This window comes from Hippichthys cyanospilos, chromosome 19, assembly GCF_059441005.1.
Source record: "Hippichthys cyanospilos isolate Australia breed blue-spotted pipefish chromosome 19, RoL_Hcya_1.0, whole genome shotgun sequence".
Taxonomy (NCBI): Eukaryota; Metazoa; Chordata; class Actinopteri; order Syngnathiformes; family Syngnathidae; genus Hippichthys; species Hippichthys cyanospilos.
The window spans coordinates 8,182,026-8,202,046 of NC_142387.1; the positions used below are offsets into that span (position 1 = coordinate 8,182,026).

Genomic DNA, 20,021 nt, shown 5'->3' on the forward strand with positions numbered 1-20,021 from the left:
TGAGTCACTTGGCCCGGTGATGGAACAGGAAGCAGATTGAACAAAGAGTAACCCGAGTACGTAAAACAATGGACATCCACCCAGAGAGAAACTGAAATCACTTCTCCTTGTGACTTCAGCTTCTGTTTGTTCCTCCATCATTCCTCGTGAGCGGTAATTGCACAGCGAAACATCCTGTTTTGAGTTACCTAACTCAATAGAGCTGCTGCTGCTGAAAAAAAAAAAAAAAAACAATAAGAATATTCCCTAAGCTGTGTAATGGCAAGAATCGGGGGGAAATGGGTTGTGACAGAAAAATGCGGCAATGGAAGTTAATGTAGTCGAACATCTTTTATAGCCTTTCTTTTGGGTCTACAGTAAGTATAAGGTCAAGCTGGCACAATGTCGGTTTTATGTTGCTGCAAAGATGACAGACCCCCCTGCAAAAGGACATTATGAAAGATCTGATAAGATACCAACAAAGGTGGTATGATTTATGCCAGCGTCTTTGTCATTGAGTGGCCTGGGTCAGGGAGAAAATGGTAGCCAAGGTTGTCTGCGCCAGAGAATTAAGTGTCCACACGTAAAATACAACTTGGACTGTGGGAACTGGAGAACAATCAAACGAGTCAAGAAAAACTCAGATTTTTCACCACACAATATAAATCCCCCTGTGAAAAAAACAACAACAGCGATTCTGACCGCAGGAAGTGAGGTAAATCAGCAGGTGATGCTTCCTGCTGATGTGTAAGCGGAAGGCGGCTGTGAAATGCGACGGGGGAAACCGGTTAGTTGCCAAGCAGATGGTGATCCTCTTGCTCTGGACGGAAGTGGAGCATCGCAAAAGAGACAAGGAGAATAGTGGAGAGCATGAACTGAAGAGGAAGGATGTGAGTTACTTCCCAGGGGGAGGATGAACTAGCGGGTTACCCACCGGCTGGGCCGGGTGCCATCAGTTCAGGCTGGGTTGAGTAGGGCGGGTCAAGGGGATGCATTGTGAAGAAATGTGATGATCCTTATGGGCGTGCTCAAAAAGTATGATGTACTCTCATGGAAAATGTATCTTGTGAGATTTGTAGGACTGTTACTTTAGACGGAAAGGTAGATATTGAAAGTTCAAATGATTTTTGTTACGATACAAGCAAAAAGGAATTCTGAATATGGAAATGACATAAGCTCAATGCGGAAACTTGAAACCTCAAGCGTACCAAGCAAGACGTGAAGACATCTTTGGAGATGCTAAACATTTGCATATTCATAAAGTCTAGATTTTATTAATGAACTGGGATTGAGGAAGCATGTTTTATGAATTTCTAAACAGAACATTGTTTTGAATAATAGTTTGTGTCTGGTAGGATTTTTCTTCCAAAGGGGGACACAGTTGACTATATTTTCACTGTTTGGGCATCTACAATATTTGAACCAATTTTACTACCCGCACTTCATATTTTTGGTTTAATGCTCAAGTTTGAATCTGTGCTAGAATCGTCATGTGTAGAAGTGAGTTCCAAAGAGTTGTTGACTCACCTTTGGCAGCATATCCGCAATTTTGATGGGTGCTTTACGATATGAAGCTTCAAAAAAGTACACAGACTTACAATGACGAGAATGTGACTTCCCTTACCTTCACCGAAACCCGTAGAATTTTTGGGAATAATCCATATATAGGGTGTAATAGATTGTAAAACAAATTCCAGTTTAAATTGCCCGTATGTGAATGTGAGTGTGAAGGGGTTTACTTGAAAGAAATAAAAAGTAAAATATTCAATTCAAAGAATCTTAATAAATTTTACAAGGAGTGCTTTTGAGTAGATTCCTGCAAGTTTATTAAAACAAAAGTTGCTGAGTTAAAAGTGTCATCTTCCAACCTAAACGTGAGTTCACTCTTCAACTTTTATGTAATATATATATATTTTTTTTAATCAATGGGTAAAATATACTTAAAAATTCTCCTTGTAAAATCCATCCATCCATTAGTCATCTATAGCCGCTTAGCCTCATTAAGGTTGCAGGCTTGCTGGTGCCTATCCCAGTCATCTTTGAGCAGTAGGCGTGGTAGACCCTGAATCGGTTGCCAGACAATATCAGGGCACATGGACAAACAACCATTCGCGTACTCAATCACACCTAAGGACAATATAGAGTGTCCAATTTGTCCATGCACGTTTTTGGAGTGTGGAAGCCAGATTGCCCGGAGAGAACCCACACGGGCACAGGGAGAATATGCAAACCCCGCACAGGAAGACTGATGTGACCTGAAATTGAAAATAAATATCACTACCAGTGCACTGCCTGTGCACTGTGATTGGCTGGTGCCAAATCCCTGATCATCCAAAAACCAACTAGCAATATATAAAAAAACGGATGGATTTAAATGACCTTTTTTTTCTAATAAAAGGCACTCTTAAATTATTTAAATTTTCTCAAAGGTTGATTGAGCACTGTATAAATTGGTGCGCCTTATAATCCAGTCGGATATATGGGATTTTCTAAAAAAATAGACCTGTTCATTGAGTCTTTGCTTTATAATCCAAAAAATACGGGAATGCGTCAACGTTTCTTCTATTATCAAAATGTCAATCAACAAAACTTCTTTTTTTTTTTTTATGAAGATTTGGCCCAAAAAGTGTAATCCACTTTGCACCGCAACAAAAACCAGATGTGAAGGTAACTGCGCGGAGAGGGAGTCGCGACGAGGGATTTTCGAACGGCGTGGAAGATGGAGCGAGAATGTCTGTTTTCATTCATCCCAGTCTCCACCCCTTCAGAAAGAAAAGATGAAAACGAGTCCCAGAAATAGTTGTAGTTTCCAAAAGCCAGACACCAAGCTGTTCCCTTTGCCATACGGCAGCTGTCTTCAAACGTCTGGGATGACACAGCAAGCGAGCATCCTGTTTATTGACTAGCAGCAGGAAGCGCTTCCAGTGCTAACAATGTGCGCTACTTCCAAGTCTCCTTGCAGCTCCTTTTCTTTTTTTAAACTTCTTCTCTCTCCAACCCCCACCCCCAAAAACGGGCCGCGTTAAAATGTATCGTAGACGGGAAGCTGTGCATCAATATTCATTCATGCAGCACCGCGTTGTCAAGCAGAAATAGAAACGGTGATGAGCGCTGCATTTATTTGTCATTTACCTCCTGGTATGCTAATATAATGAGGTCTGCTCACCAAATAACAAGAATCTGCATGAATACGGTTTCTTTACTGTGTTTCGACATGCATCTGGCACACACGGGGCTCTGAAAACGCCTTGAGGGATTCTTGTTCTCTCTTAAGAGTAGAGTTTTGCGATAATAGCGGTCTATGTTTTCCTTTAAGGCAGTTACATAAAATTGTGCTATTCCATCAGCATAAGGCGATTGCATTAGGTTTTCCTTATGTACTTCAGTAAAGCAATAAATCTAAAGCCAGGATAGTTGAAGCTGCACATGCACATGTACATGCATGCTTTTGCTGTTGACGTTTGTCAAACGATCAAGCAACCCAATCTAGCTGCAGATTATCTTACTTTCAGGAACCATGAATCTCCTTTAAAAAGTCTCATTTGGAAAATGTATGTTTTGTTTTGGTTTAAATTACTGGCTGGTGCTTGGGAGTTAATGTGAGTAGGTTATGATTACAATAGTGGATAGTGACCTAACCAGAATTGTGATATTCCACCTTCAAATGATCATATTTTCTGAGCCATGCATCACCATGCTTAGTTAAGGATGCTGAAGTCTTGGGAGGCTCTTAATCAATAAATTAATTAAGAGCAGTGCTAGACCCATTAGTTCCCTCTGAAACGTGCCAATACATTTTGAACAAATTTGTTGCACAAAAGCGAGGTCCAGGAGGGCATATTTGGATGACTTTGCTGAGAACACATTAACGACGCCATGCAAACATGCCATCCGACACCTGAAACGGGCATCAAAGCTGACTTTATAAATCGTCAAAAAGAGAAAATACCAGGATATTTAACCTCTATATACATTTCATGTGTCTATGGGCTATAATAAGCAGACCTCCTCAGCCTTTAAAGGTATGTTTCAAGCATGAGGTATTGTGTATACTGGCAAAGGTTTGCACTGCGATCTCTCACTGACGTAATGTAAACAACATAGTTTGCGTTGCTGTTCCTTCAGGAGTCAGTCAAGAGATCCAAAGGGGTTATACCAAGCTGTTGCTGTCTGTGTCAGCTCAACCAAATAAAGATAGCGCAGCACAGACGTAAACATCAGCAGAAGATGGACTTAAGAGCACCAGTATATATCTGTTGCTGGTGGATAACGAAATGTCGGTTTAAAAAAGAGGTTTCAAATATCGTTTTTGATTTCATTTTGGAATTCTTGTTGTTTAAGGTGAAATCTGAATGAAATTTCTTTATTATGATTTTCATCAAAAAACGAACGGAGGAGTACCTGGCCTTGAAAGATTGGTCTCTTAAAAACTCAAATGACGTATATGGGATTAAATGAGTTAATTTGAGTCAATGACAGGTTGGCTTTTGAACGTCATATGATCATGAGGTAAGCCATGATTGGTCGTTCACCGAGCTTTGCGCACAGGAGATGTCGTTTTCAGTCAACAGCAAGTAATAAAATGTGTTTTTACAGGTATTATTAAACTATTTTTAAAATGAAATATTATGTTTATACAGCTAAAAATCAAGAATAAAGCATTGTTTCTTTGTTAGTAATCCACAAGCTTTAACCGCGAAGGTTAAATTAAAACTGATTTTAAATTACATTCAATATGTTATGTTTTTTTTTCTTCCATTAAAATTAATTAAAAATAATTATTATCTAGAATATTTAAAGAAAGTGTTGATTTTACAGTATTTTTGGGCCATAATCTACAGCCCGAGGGCTGCCAAAATAATTCTTGGATGTGTATAATGACATTGAATAATGTGATATAATTAAAGCGTGATTTAATTTCTTGTAGTTAGCTGACAAACAGTCCCAAGTGTAACCTATTTCTCAGTCAGCTAAAACTGGCCCTATAGATGACAAGCAATGTAACAAAAACTGCAGAAAAATCTGTTTCTGAGCAAATTGAAGCAAACCAAATCGTTCCATTTTGTTATATGTCAAGATATGTATCATATCATCTTTTATTGGAGAGACAACCTGGAAGAGGGTTCCTCCCAGTTGTTGTTCCTTCTCAAGTTTTCCTTTTTTTCCCTGAATGGAGTTTTGAGTTTATTCTTTCCCTTTTGGGAGCTTCGTTCAGGGGATGTCATTTCTGATTTTCTCCATGTGTCCTACACTAGTGAAGCCCTTAGAGACACTATTCTGATTAAGGACTACATAAATAAATTTGACTTCTATAATAGAACAGAAGGTAATGCCACATTTACAGCACTGACATTGTCATACCTTCTCAAACTAAAACGGTATCAAATTGTAACACCACTGAGCTCAATCGAGTCTGTAACCTTTCATACCGAACCAGCCTTCAATCGTTTTACAACCTATGTATTGAAAGCTGCATTTATTTCCCCTGTCGTGGAATGACTTCAGTTTCTTTGATTCGAGGCATTCTAAAATCTCTCTTTTTTTTTTTTTTAGGTTTAAACATGAGCAAGAACTTCAATGACCCTGAAGCCTAATTACCGACAGGTCAACGGGTTAGGATGTGAATACTTGACACACCGCATTTTCTGGCAGCAGTCACTACGTAACTGGATTAATGTCTAACAATTACCCCCGTTGGGAACATTCTTATCAATGGTACATGTGAGGAAAATTGACTTTTATTATTTCCATCCGTTGACAATGGTCTCCTTTGTATTGCAAACGCTTTCCTTTCCTAGGCCAAAGTATTCTCAGCTATTTTTCTCTTCCCTGAGATCCTAGAAAAATAAATAAATAAAAGATTATGCATGAACTTCATGGTTACGTACCTTTAAGGATGTTTCAGTACGGATATAGCTCTCTAGGGGAAAAGAAATCGAGCTTTCTCACCCCTCTCGCTTGCTTTCTGTGAGTGACATTGTTTATGTTTCACTTATCTGTGGCAGATGTTAGCTGAGTGAAATTGAATTCCTGGCAATGAGCGGGGGAGAGATCGCCCCGCGCATCCTTTTTTATGTCGAGGGACAGGATTTCTCCTGGCCGGCCTTGATCCCTTGATTGTCTACCCACGATGTTGTTGGTGGATAATGACAAAGGTCAAGGGTGAAACTGGCTTTTCCTGAGTCACAGGGCTAAAGAGCCACTGTCAATGTGTTGCTTTGGATCAGATAAGAGAATCTCGAGTGGGAAGGCGAGGAAATGCGCACAAAACAGCATTGCTATGTGACAAATCGGCAAATTGTATGAAGCAGTATCAGTGGAACTACAAAGCTGTCTAATTGTGTTATTCGGCAGTAAATGCACCATTAAATGTTTTAATGGCCCCTCTGAGTGTGTAAGTCAAGGCATTTTTTTTTTTTTTTTACATTTTATTTCTACCATGTTGTCAGGGTGGCCATGCAAATCTTTCTTCAAGATAAATTCTGCAATGATAAAATGTAGTCAGTCATCTTTATTGGATTTCTGAGACGGATGTGAAGACTCGGAGATGAAATTGCTGCTCCCAAATAAAAACACAGTTGACTTTCCCCCCGAGTGATAGGATTTGCCGGTGTGCCGTAGAGTTGCCATTTATCTGCAGTCAAAACCCCACAAAATCGTTGATGAGATGATGCGGCATCAGTGTACGATGAAATGGAGAAAGTGTGGAAAAAAAAAATATATATATATATATGTATATATATATTTATATCGCAAGGACAGTCATGTATGAGCGCTCTGTTTCCTCTTGTTTACCCCAAGCTGTTTCTCAATCCTGGATAACAACCCCGGACAAACATGACTATCAGCTGATTTCTCGGAGAGCTCCACAAGCGTGTGCAGATGATACTCATTAGCGGCGCAGGTCAGAACCACCCAGAAAGCTCTTTAACTACGCTGCTGTTTTGAATATGAATAATGACGACAGATCAAAATCACTGTAAGATGTGTTATTTGACAGAGGGTCAGTCGTTCAGCCTGGGATTTTGGAAAATGTCGTTAATTGTCTTATTTATGTAATCATACTAATCTGGCTTGGATGTGAAGTGAATTTTCCTTTTAAGTCAGTGTTTACTGCAAAAAGGATCCCACATTTCATTTGCAGTGAATACTTAGACAATACACTTTGCATTACATTTGTATAAATACCCCACATTCTTTAATTTCCATCAAAGCTAAATTGTAGGGAACAAGGGTGGAAAATCGACCAGGTCGGGTTTGTTGGCTTTTAAAAATATGTTGAATAAAAATATTTACTTTGAAGTTCCGCCAAAATCGTGTTTGCACCACCATTTTCTACATGGTCCTTTCTTGCAGAGACACATGCAGTTTTGCAATTGCAGCAAGGGAGAAAGACTGCCCCAAATAAACTGGATGTCACAAGTTTGGGATCATAACGGCACCGCAATGGCACTTCAAGAGTTCAATGGTAATCACTCGCATGCTAATGCTAATCGCAATTGCTTATTGGCGAGCATAGAGGGAAAAAAAATCAGATGTATAGAAGATAAGAAAAACAATGAGTAATTTTGACTTCAACTCACATTCATCCTGAGTAGGTCATCAAAAAACAAAAACTAAGGGAGCAGGGGAATACTGGATTGTACAATAGAATAATCAATCGAGTAACCAATTTTAACAAAGATTGGACCATGATAGTCCTCAATTTGTAAATATTGCACATTTTAAGTTACTTGCCCGCTGTTGTTGTTTCTCCTTTCTTCTCATTATGATGTGTTGATGGTATATTTGTCACTAAACTGACAGATTAGATCAGTGCCAAGGCCATGATGAACTTCATCAGTTACTCCTCCGCGTGAGACAATCACAATAGTTCCTACGGTAATGTCCTTCTTCTGTAAATAGGCACAGTCAGGTTGTGTACAGCCATGTGCTCAAGACTGAAAAAAAAAATCATTGGTTAATCAAATTTTGAATTGAAAATGAATTAGTTGGTGTTTATTTTGAAAAATCATCACTTATAATTCTGTTGAAGCAAGATGAGGGTTTTTTTTCATAAAATTATCTCAACCGTCTGTTCTAAAGGTAGACTTGCAATTTAACAGTTGAAGACACACAGTATCACAAAGGTCTTCTAATAAATGAAAACAACCTCGCCTGACTTCTAAAAGTCACGGCACCAGACAGCAGGCTGCATAGAACACCCATTATTGCTTTAAACTATGAATCATTTTAAAACACATCAAAATAACTACAAGTGTGACAAATGCAATATGAACATGATTGTATTATTAATTTAAAAAAAATGGAAAATGTTAAATTCAAATTAACTGCTGTTTTTGACAATGGAAAGCCGATAGAACCATGACGAGTCGTCACATCTGAGGCTTTATGTTATGATTTTTTCTTTTTATTTTGAGGGGGGAATCACAAATTCCATCCATGCTGAAGCTGTTTACATTATTCTCTAGACCCTTACTAGTTAAAATTAATTTTATAAATACCACTTCATTAAATACATCATTGATTCAGAATTAAGTTGCTGGATTTTGCGGGGTTCTGGGTTTGAATCCTGACCCCTCCTGTGTGGAATTTGTATGGTCCTTTGACCGGATGTCGTCAACTATAGTCAACTTTTGCATTTTTATTTAATTTGATTTTTTAAAATACATTTTAAATACATCCATCTTTGGTGTATTGTTCAGCTGTCATGATCCAAGTTTGTATTGGGTTTTGTTTAGATTTTAGCCGTGTCATGTCGTGTTCCCATTGCAGGCGTCTCGTTTTGTTTGATTGCGTCAGTCTGGGCTTGTTAACTGTGTCCCTTGTGTCCACCAATCAGCTCCCTCTGCCTTGTGTCTTGCCCAGGTGTTCCTCGTTGTCTCATCCATTTGGTTTGTATTTAGTTCTCCACTTTCATTCAGTTCTTGTCGGTTCATTGTTATTGTCCTGGTCACGTCTTTCTTGTTCCTTGGTTTCATCCAGGTGCAAGGTTTTTATTTTGTTTGTTTGGTTTTTGCTTCTTTTTTTTTACTGTGTTGTTTTGGTGATTCTTTGTTATACCAAATACTTTTAGTTTTGTTAAGAATGAGTTTCAAACAATTGGCTTCCTTGCCTTTCTGTCCTCGACCTCAATCCTGACATCAGCATGTCTTAAAAATGAAAATGTCAGTGTTGCTAATAGGTCCGACTGATAATCAGTAAATACCTGTAGTCAACGTTCATACAAATTAGCTGTGTTGGAGATGCAAACTATTATTATTAGGAATATCATCCAGAAATATAGGAATAAAACAAGTCACTGCATTCAAGCTCCTTCCAGACTTTCATGGGTGGGTTAATAAATGCAATGCCTTGACTGTAATAATTCATCTTACATATCTTGTCCATGCATCATATGAGTATTGTAAAACACCTCTGAAATAGCAACAAGCATGAAGGTGCCCTTGCAGAAGCCTAAACAAAATGCACATTTCTTAAATTGTAATGGACCACTAGAACTAAACCTGTTATGATTTCAATGTGATCCCTTGTAGCATGAAGTTGACCCCTTTATCAATGCAGCCCACTGAATTGAAGTAGTGTGAGGTGTTTGTGTTAAGGACAGTTATCATTCATGGCTGCTTATGGGGAGGTCTCGGTTTGGAAATACACAGATAATGGCGGTACGAAAGGCGCATTATTAAGAAAAGCTGGTGGAGCAGCAGGGTGGTGCCATCAATCAGAAGACATTTGAGATTTACATCAATCCGGTTTTATAGGAGCGCGCACGCACAATGTGGCTGATCTCCATATTCATATGTAGAACTCTGTGCCGTGTCATTAATAATCCCAAAGATGGTCCATAAAACCAATGGTGTAGCTGTGGAAATTCAATATGAGTATGCGGATGGCGGAGGGCCTCGAAGATGTGTGTATGGGGGGGTTTTGATTAGGGGACACGGATGGAAAAGTTGATAAGGGGGAAGATATAAAAGCAGCCACACATCTGCATCCCCGCTGGAGAGCTTTTGGAAAAGAAGATGAATATGGATTCCCATTAGAAAGCGGATAGTTCATATCCAGGTGATTTGTTACGAGGTATCAGCTGCTAAAATCTCGTCTTCTTTCCGTCCGCGCCGCCACTCCTCAGTTGAAGTCATTTGCGAAACAAGATTCCTCCCGACAGCTCAGATTAAAATGCAGTCGAATGAAGTGGCAGGTGGCAATCACACGCTCCCCAACCCTCCCCTTCTGCTCTTATTTTACAGAAGTATTATAAAAAACAGAGTGGAGGTCTTTTAGGACTTTGGTAGCAGCACACTACCTGATGCTAATGACCTCTGATGAAAAGTTGAGAGATGAGCATATGTGATGAAAATGTATGCAAGTGCATGGAGAAACCATCAACAATGCGCTTCTATGAGATCATCCATCATTCCCAGTCACTGATGAGCAATTTTTGACAAAGGCTTACGGCATAGGATGCCATTCATTCGTTTTTGGGTGAAGATTCCAAAGGGCCCGTGATTGAATTCTGGCTTAGGTTCTTGCAAGCAGAGAAATTTTGAAATCCTTTAATATGATGCTTCTGATCATTTTGTGGTCTCATTATCCCTCTAAGTGCAATTTTCACCCAGTGGGATTCAAATGATAAGGTGCATCGTTTTATAAAGTGCAGTCTTAATAAACAGGTCTATTTTGGGGATTTTTCATGTATAGGATGCACTGGGTTTTAAGATTATGAGGAATATAAGATGCATTATTGCACAATGGGAAACATACTGTACCACTATACTATATGAGTGTAACTTTGTTCAACTTCATTTCAACATCTGTACATAAGACAGATTGTTAAATTTGGAGAACATTTTGAGGTTTTTAACTGTGCCTTTAAACAGGGCTGCAAAAGTCTGAGTCTGGACTGGAAATGTTCTTTTGCTAACCTGACTTGGACTCTGGCATTAGACTTGCACTTTCTCAGCCAGTGGACTCTGAAAATATTTTTATCGGCTCAACAGAGACTAACTATGTTTTTATCCCTTAAAATTATCAGGCAAACTTCAAACGAAATTTTAAAATGTCTACTAATTTGTTAATCTGACTGTGGGCGCCACAGATAACTTGTGTTAGCCACATCTTAAAAAAATATGAAGATGCATATTCTGTAAGGAGATCATTTCAGGCATGTTGTTTTTTTTTTCTTTTTTTTTAATCTATACAGACAACAAACGTTTACATGCCATCTAACAAGAGTGTTGGTATAGTAACATTTCTGTAAATTCATGGTTGTAAAATTGTATTTTTTTTGTCTTAAAGTTTACACTTGATCTTATCTGCGTTTAGACTTTGACTCAGACCTTTGTGACTCGAACTTGACATGGATTCAGACTTTTGTGACTGGAACTTGATTTTGACTCAACAAGGCTGGACTAACGACCTACCTTACAGTCTGAAAAATATGGTAGTATGTCATGTTAATCTGGCACATGATAATATTTATTGTAGTTGTATGGGAAACATTTTAACTAAAATTCAGAATTTCTTAGCATTTTACAAATTATAATATATTTAGCAAGCAGTGATGGACTGAATCTTCACATTGAGTCCTGGTAAGTATTAACTGTTTCTACAGAACAGTATAGAGAACTTTGACCTATAATGACAGTATTGCCTACCTTATTATTTGCTCGATTATGGAATGCTGCTCGGGAAAGTGAACAGAATAAGAATTTCATTGTGTGGTATTACTATGCATACGATAATAAAACTCTTACATCTTGAAAGCATACAATTCACATAAGGTAACTCGTAGTTGTCCATTTCAGTTGGTCAAACCTTCTGCGGTTACATCGTGTACAAACCCACAAATATGAACGCGATGTACTCATCAAAACTTGCTACACCGTAACTCTCAGTCCAATACCTCACCTGGTCACTTCATAGCGGGACAAGGTCAACATGTTTGCCCAAGGATGAGATATGTGTAGGTCAAAAGTTTATCTCAAAGAAAGAAAAGCCCTATTCAGGCCCGGCATCCTTGGACGGACAATGGATGAAGATGGAGATCACGACCACACAATGGTGCTGACCTCAGTCGCTCTGCTACATTCTCTCCTGCTTTCACCTTCATATCTTTCCACCCGCTTCTTGGTGTTTTTTCAGCGAATCAATAAGACCCGTATAGAATGGCTGACTTGAAATTAGCTGGGAAAAGTAATGACAAAAAATATCAATAAGTGTAGATAATGTGACTCCAAACGTCTTTATTGCTGTGGCTGTAATGGAAAGCCATTACTGTTTTACTGCCGAATTCCCTAACCAGTTGTAATTGCAATATTATAGCCTATTACAGAGCAGTTGTGATATTTTTATTGATGCAACATCTATATTTCCTCTCAGTGGAATGAGCCAAACATTAATAAACAGTAAGATACTCAAGAATACCCACGTTTGTAAAAGTAGCAAAGCAGCTACTTTTCCAACATGTTTCAACACAAATCAGATTTTTTTTTTCTTTTCCCAATGACAAGCCCAAACCTGGACTCACGTGTGATTTATCCCTTCAATGTTTCTCCGACTGTCACATTTCCTGAAGCTATTGTTACGCACATGCACAGCGATCAGCACGTGTGTGTTTATAGTGGCCCGTGATGATACATCCTGCCAGCCATTCCAAATATGCAGGTGACCACTTATGTTCCATTGCAGCTTTCCACGAAACAGGAACTCCAAGAAAAATGGTAAGATCTCAAAGTAAACATTGATATGTATAGCTTGATGAATGTGAAGCTGCGTTATATAAACCAGAGCTTTTCAGCCGGTGGGTTGGCCCTCGGAACAGGATTGACGTCGGCGCCTAAAGAGAAGTTTAACGCAAGCTGACTGTCAAAACACCTGACGTGCTGCAACCTGCCACGTTTGCTAAGAATGTGTCGGCAAGGCCTCTCCGTTGCATGTTGCACAACACGTCAACTTCTTTAGGCCATGTTTAGTTTTCACTAATGGCTGCAAGTTTGCCTTCAGTTGTTGCTCTACCAATTAAAACAGCTCATCAGAGACCGATGGCATAGCTGGACTAATTAGTTGCCCCAGGCCATTTTGGAATCTCCGAACTCTGAGAGAAGCCATTATAACAGCAAGTCATCACGGGTCCAGTTTTTGAATGTGTTACCAATCTTGACTCCTGACATGTTTGTTAATGAAAACTATACAATATGTCCATATTTGCTCTTTATATGACCAAAACAATGATGACCATAAAACAGTAAAAGATATTGACAGATACACACATCTGTTAAGACTTCTAAGAAACTCAGCTCAGTGTGTTTAGTTCTTTTGCCAGGGTTAACACTTACCAGGTGGAAAAGAGTACACACTCCTGTCATAACATCGTGATTACTAATACTAAAACACCAACATAATGTATATGCTAGACAGGCACGAAGAATGTTGTTTTCTCATTTTAGGGTGTTCGGAGTAAAGGGGGAGCTTGCTAGTGGATTTCAAGGAATTTAAATGTATGTTGTAGCTTGTAAAATGTATTTGCTTAAAAAAAGCAGTAACATTATTTTAGGAACTGTTATATTGATTGTTGATACCATTGAAAAGTAATAAAATATTATGGATAATGCCAAAGTAGTTAAATATAGTAATGTGACACCATTGTAAACTTTGAGTCCACTGTTATGTCCAAGTTGTCTCAGCAAGACCGCAAGTAATTGCAACACACCCAAATGCATGAGACATCATCAGGGCGAGGTTTTAGTTGGGTTGCTGGAATGAGTTAAAAGAGGGGTTGTCAAACTTCTAGGACTCCTTTTAGAAAGCAAAATTTCCAAGGACCCCCACAGCAATCATGTTAAGTATCTCGTGAGGCATAGCTCAGGAAAATTCGAAACTCGATTGAATAACGTATGTGGGAAAAAGTATTGGAAAATATGAGTTGACCCATCATCATTTGTTGCTAGCCCAGTCAAACTAGATTTGTCTTGTCTGTAGCAGTCAATGGCACTGAATGAGCTACTAGAGGTGTTACGCAGAACCAAATTCCACATTCAACAAAGGATGAATCATTTCCTTTGGGTTGAGGCCGCTGGTAGAGCCCTTCAGCACAAGGCCTAGACCAAATAACTGACAAAATATTAAATGTTACACAAGGTGTCTTCAAGAACGACCAAATACGACCATATTCAAGAAAGCTGTATTGAAGATCCCGAATAAAATATCCTCCAGACGTAGCCTACTCCATTTGTCCTCAGAGGTGTGTCCATTTTGGGACATTTTAAGAAATCATTGGAAACGCCAGGATGCTTTCTATTGAAAACACAAAGACTTAGTACTGTAGCTCCATTGAGTCAAAAGCTATCGACTAAAATCAAATGTCCATTACAGTGGACACAAATATATAGGCTGTCTCTCAGGAGAATAACTAGACTGCCAACCAATCCAAAAGCGTATTTGGCCTTTCCCCAAAAGGCACTTGAGTCTCAAGCCCCCTTGCAAACCTAAACAGAATGAGCGACATAGAAATTGATGGATGGATCCTACAGTAAACAATCAATCAGTATAGCTGCTTGCACACTGCTTAAAATCCAGCAAACGTCATCATAAAACACAGAGTCTACTGTAAATAGGAGCAAAGTGTTCACCTTGGGCCCTTTCCCCTTTCACCTGCCCTCCCTTGACAGCATCTACTGCTCCATCCTGCATCAAAGTAATGACAATGTTCAAGCAGGTCCCAGGGCACCAGCTGGCACGCAAACACACTTCGCACTTCCTTCCAAAGTGAGCCTCTTGTTTTCCATCTATTCTCCAGGAGAGCAGGGGAGTGATACGGGGAGAGAGGGAGGGCGGGAGGGCAATCGAGGGCAGGGGCATTGAGAGGAGGGCTGGGCTAACAGGCAAACACTAAAGGTTACCATCCCCATTTCACATCAAATATCAAGGACACTAGTAATTACCGCATACAGCTGAGAGGTTCCAACACCGGCCTTGACTATCTCTTCTATCTGCCCTTGTGATGGCCTGAGCTGAAACACAAGAAGCTCCCAACAAAAAAAGCATGAAAATGACAGATGCTAATTGCAATTCTCCCTATGTGCGCTTGTGGCCTAATTGCGTGTCAGGAAGTGTCGGGTTATTCTCCTTGTTTTTGTTTGGCTTCTCGAGGAAATAGATTTCTCTGAGGATTTGAGTCCACCTTCTGCAGCGCAAACGCTCCCCTTTCAACGTTGTCAATGTCGCGCGGCATAATGCAAGTTAAAGACCTTACGGGCCGCCGATGTGGCTTTATTAGTTTGAAGGTTACTTATATAAGGTCTCATTGAGAGAAACTAAAAAAATTGAGGGAGACGAGAAGAAGTCCACAGCTCTTATTAGCGTCCCTGTGTGACTCAGTGTTGCGTGTGGTTGGGGTTGCTGAATGAGCACAGGGTGTGGGAGTGTGAACTTCTACTTGTCGGCTTTGTGGGTGGGCACATGTGCTAACTGGACTAATACAGAGTCAACCAGTCAAGAGAGGGAGGGATTTGCGCCCTGGACACATTGTGGAATTCCCAGATTAGGGCACTGTAAAAAGAGGGGAATGCTAAACTGCTGGTCAGCAGGCCCGGCTGGGATAAGCATGTTTTATTATTGAGGGTGTTTGGCGTGTCTGTCGAGGACTGATAGCGCGAGGATGACATGACGTCCAGTCGTGACGTTAGCCCGCCTGCTCCCGCTCCACATTGACCCACATATCACACCTATATACAGAAAGTCCCAAATAACAGTGTGAGAATCTGCCAAGGCTGCTAATGAATTCTCACAATGGGTCAGCCTGCTGATGGTTGTCAAACCTACTTTGGGAACGTTGCAGATTCAGCCTGAGTGAGGAGATTTTCAAAATAAAAAAACAGAAATATTCAATACATTCACATATATTAACTATCTAGTCATCTAGTAACTATTTGTAATAAATTTTCGCGACCTGTGACGAGTGGTTATGTTAATACATCAGCTAATGCTAGCTAAACGAGACCTTTTTTGGTAGTTCAACAAAGCTGAACAAGTCAAAGCACTCAATGCCAATGTAGTAAAATTAAACCATGTTTCCACTGAATGTATATACTCTGCTTTGCTCTATTTTACTCTTTTTTTATTCATTTTCTTTTCTTCGTTTTGTTAATGGTGGCTGCTTTTTGTGGTTAGTTTGCGGAGCCGCACATTGATGACAAATCTGTTTCGAACCAATCACTGGTCTTCAAAATTGTTGTCATATTTTTGGAATCAAAAAGCAGTAGGTAGAGTACAGACGGGTATATTTTCAGTACAAACCAGGCTTTTGTCGAGTGGAGTCAATAATCGATGTCTTAAATTATAAAATGTGTCCACATACCCCCCAGCAATGCTTGTCATTGCTGTTTGGTGCATTAAATGAGTATTTTTTCCAAATGTTTGTTGAGGGATGACGATTCAGCAACAACGAATGGATAATCAAATTAACTGATAAATATTTTTGAAAATTTTTTAATCATTTAGAGACCAAAGTTGTCCAATTCCAGTTTCCGACACTGTAAATGTTCTCAGATTTCTGTATTTCACCGTGAATGCAAAATAAATATCGTTGTTAAATCAAAGTAAGATATGAAAAAACATTTTACTTTGAAATTCGATTATTAATATTGTATCCGATTATACTGTAGTCTGAACCAGTAAATAAATACTAAATCAATATATATATATATATATATATATATATATATATATATATATATATATGTCTGTCTGTCCATCATTTTAATATTGAAAAGCTCTTTTGATGAAACCTTAACGAATCTCTAACGTTAACGCACATTTGCAACCTTTCTCAACACTTGCGTAAGTCCGCATCTCACTGGGATAGGAGCTTGACATGTTTGAGATGTCCTACTGTGAGTAACACGTAGTATCAAACTTGCGTCTTTCGCTTATTCAAGCAGCTATCAGCTACCATAAACACCTTTTTTGGTTTGAGTTACAAAACCTTATTCATAAAGCTGACAATTGATTGACACAACATACCATGTGGGAACTTGCCGCCAGAATTGTTCAGCTCACATTCAATCTTACTACATTTCCCATGAATCTTAGACACGAAAGAAAGAAAAAGTTCCAGTTTTGATATGCCTCAAATATGAATGCGATAGTTTGTAATTTTTAATTGGTTCATCCTTCATAGATCGATAGTAATGATAATTGTATGATTGACATATACATAGCCCAAACACTCGGCTTGATATTGGACTAAATAAAAACAGTTCCGCGTAATATGGGACCTCTGGTTACCCTAAGTTTGATTCCCTAATGAGGAGTAAAGAAGTCACAGTGTCACAGGGGCAGAGACACATTCTACGAGTGTATGCAGCTAAAGCACCTGAGCTCAAAATCAGAAATCCAGCCGTGCAGCACACCTGCGCCAAGAATAGCCTGGATGCAAAAGTGAGAGCGGCATAGATGAGCCGGGTGCGAGTCAACGGCGGAGAATGATCAATTAGGTGCCGGTGCGGGTACCCTGCATGCTGTCATGGCTTATTTGGCTTGGTGTTGTCATTCTTGTTATTTACCGAGCCCGGGCCATTTGGGGAAAGAGGTGGTTTTCGTCATGTGCTGTGCAGCCCTCCCTCATTTGTTCCCAAGGGATGCCAGCCATGTCTCCTGTCATTAGAAGATGTGTGTTTGATTCAGGCAAGCAGCGCACCGTGCGTCCTAGTCGATGGGATGCCGTCTGCTCGGTTTGTGTGTTGTGGGATGGAAGCGGCGGCTTGTGTCATTGCTCTCTAGGGCATTCGCGCGACCCTGTTTGCTTGTGTGTTTACCTGTCTGCTCCGGTCTGCCTGCGTGTCTGTCTGTCTTTATATGTCACCTTGTTGCAACAGTGTAGCGGACCTCATGGTGGCTGTCCCCTTGTTCAGCTTCAAAATGACACTAGGGGACACACCTTCCATTAATAATGTTTTTTATTTCCTTCTCACTGTTTCTAGAAACTAGGGGGATAGCAAGATGTTGAGGAACGTGCTAACATAAAGATAAACAAATAGATTACTGCGCATACCCTTGAGATAGAATAAAATGTTTCTGCATGATAAGGGTGGCAATAAGTCACACATCAAAATTTCTTACGGTCAACGAGCTTATTATTCAAAACCCTTGTTAACTTGGCTGAGGCAAAATCATAGATTCAAGATGAGTTCTGAAAGCAACGAGTGAAAAAAAGTGTTTTTATTGTTAAATATGAAAACAATACTTTGTTACATCAACCTAAAGCAATGCTTGATTTTTTTTCTTTAATCATTTAGAGATTTTCAGACACTGTAAATGTTCTCAAACGACTATAATTCACTGTGAACGCACACTAAATATCATTGTTAAATCAAAAAATATATGTAAAAACTACCAGTAAATGTATAAAATTATATATATATATATATATATATATATATATATATACACACAGGAGTCACGAGTAAATATAGTTGGCGATGTTCGTATATTTGTTTATTTTTCCCTGCAGCTGGTGCATGGTATAATTCAGCACTCATCCCATTTCCTGTATAAGTGCCGCTAGGAACAACATGTTGCATTGAAAAGCAGTCATGAGATATGAATGAGTCATTCTCAGCAGGGCAAAGGTATCTGCTGATGGGAAGGAGAGAAGGGCATTCTCTATCATGGATGATTATCAGCTGATTGCTGCAACCACCATGATGATGATCATGTACAAAGTGGGCCACATGTTGTTTAATGGGGAACTTGATGGTTGTTTGTTTAATATGCTTAAAATAGCCAGGCGGAGTAAGTAAAAGGCCAGTGGCGTCATTCCAGCTTTAATCTGAATAAATTGTATTTTGAACATGACATTAGTGTCGTAATTCCTTTTGTGACTGAAAGAATTAGCTTTAGTTTAATAAAACCTTCTTGTATGGATCACTTTAGAAGATTGTATCCATTTTTTAAGCTTGGGGAAATGGACTTACATACATGAAGAGAAAAGGGCTAACATCATAAAGATTTTGCCGTACAAAACCCACAATGGAAGCTTGCAAAAGGAAATGACAATAATGGGTTATAAAGTGAGACAAGTGGCTCTGGTTTAGGATTTCTAAAGGGGAAGGGCTATGAAGGGGAGGAGCTTACAACAGGAAGTGCCAGTGATATACAGATCAAATAAATGACATAACTGTTCAAAGTTCAACAACCTGCAGTGGCTGCTGAGGTCATAACGAATAGGATTTGTTACTTTGGCAACAGCAGGCTGTTAGGTTTCCCACTAAGAGTGTCCTAATGTACAGACAGCCGCTGAGTCAACAAAGTCTGTTTGGAGTCAACCTTTAAAAGTCACGACCTTGGCGAAAGGTGCAGGAGAGCTGATGTGTTTCCTATACACCGCAGCTTCCTAAAGTTCACACGCAGCATTAGCAGTGCGCCATCAGCTTTCCTGACAATAACGCAATTATGATTAACTACGCTTCAGACCAATTCCGTATGTGAATTCTTCACAAGTCCACAAATCTTTGCTTGTCCTATTTGTATTCCAGCAAGAAACTGGAGTCCTAATGCGATGACCAAAGGTTTACTCAGAGCGCTTTTGCTGCTTGAAGTTTCACTTGAAAACAGATGGTGATTCATTACAAACTTAACCAAGTGGAAAAAAGTCCCACTTTGTCTGCCTTAAAGAGAAGAAAAGCACTCGTCCTCTCTTAAACCGCCATTGTAATTCAAATCAATCCTATCATCAGTACAGCAAAGGAGTCGGCTAGCTGATCCGTGACACAGATCTGTGGCAATAAATGATAGATCGGAGTTTGGATAAGCTTGATAAGCAAGCGGGAGAGTCACATTCTTTGGTCTTTTTTGAAGACAAGCCCACTGCGGGCAAAGGCCTATTCTTTAACACACAGCCTAAGATAAAGACGTCAACAGAAGAAAGAGACATGCAAGGGACATACTGCTAAAATGTCAGGGTCAAATATTATTCGTCCTGCAACTAATTGATCATTTTTATGCGAGATTAATCTGTCAATTATTTTGTCAGTCAATTTAAT

General features: G+C 39.4%; 1 protein-coding gene across 10 annotated transcripts in view; it reads left to right on the top strand.

Annotated features, from left to right (window-relative positions):
- LOC148407784 (uncharacterized) overlaps window positions 1–6,623 on the top strand; it is a 227,954-nt gene extending 221,331 nt beyond the window's left edge. For all 10 annotated transcript variants that reach the window (XR_015863638.1, XR_015863636.1, XR_015863637.1 and 7 more), the window contains one exon: window positions 5,533–6,623. The gene's annotated coding sequence lies outside the window, so the exon portion shown is untranslated. The remainder of the gene's footprint in view (window positions 1–5,532) is intronic.
- Window positions 6,624–20,021: the final 13,398 nt, after the last annotated feature.